Genomic DNA, 443 nt, shown 5'->3' with positions numbered 1-443 from the left:
GTGTTCAGCATGCCCAGACATGTCCTGTGTGACTGAACCCCCATCTATCCCCACTTCCCTTTGGAGGGGGATAGGGACTCCCATTTCTTTGCCCATCCATTCTCTAGCCCACCTGCCTGGCATCTCTTCCCCTCTGTTATCCGGAATTGATTCTGACACCTGCAAACCCCACTTTGAGAAGTTCCAGCCCCGAATCCAGAGGCAGTACTGATTCCAATTCCAGAGCTTTCTCTGGGGTGGGAGCTTTCAGTGGGGGCTGTAGAATGTAGCAGGGCCCTGAATGAGGACAAAGAAAAGGGGTGGGTTTCAGCCGTTTCTCTGTTCCTACCCAACCTCTGACTTGCCTCTGTGAGTGCACAGCTGTGAGTACTGGGTTATCGATATTTTATCATCATTAATAAATAATTAATGTGATTGTCCCACCCATCTGGGGCACTAAATAC

This window comes from Galeopterus variegatus, unplaced genomic scaffold, assembly GCF_000696425.1.
Source record: "Galeopterus variegatus unplaced genomic scaffold, G_variegatus-3.0.2 Scaffold20075, whole genome shotgun sequence".
Lineage (NCBI taxonomy): Eukaryota > Metazoa > Chordata > Mammalia > Dermoptera > Cynocephalidae > Galeopterus > Galeopterus variegatus.
This window is presented reverse-complemented; position numbering follows the sequence as displayed.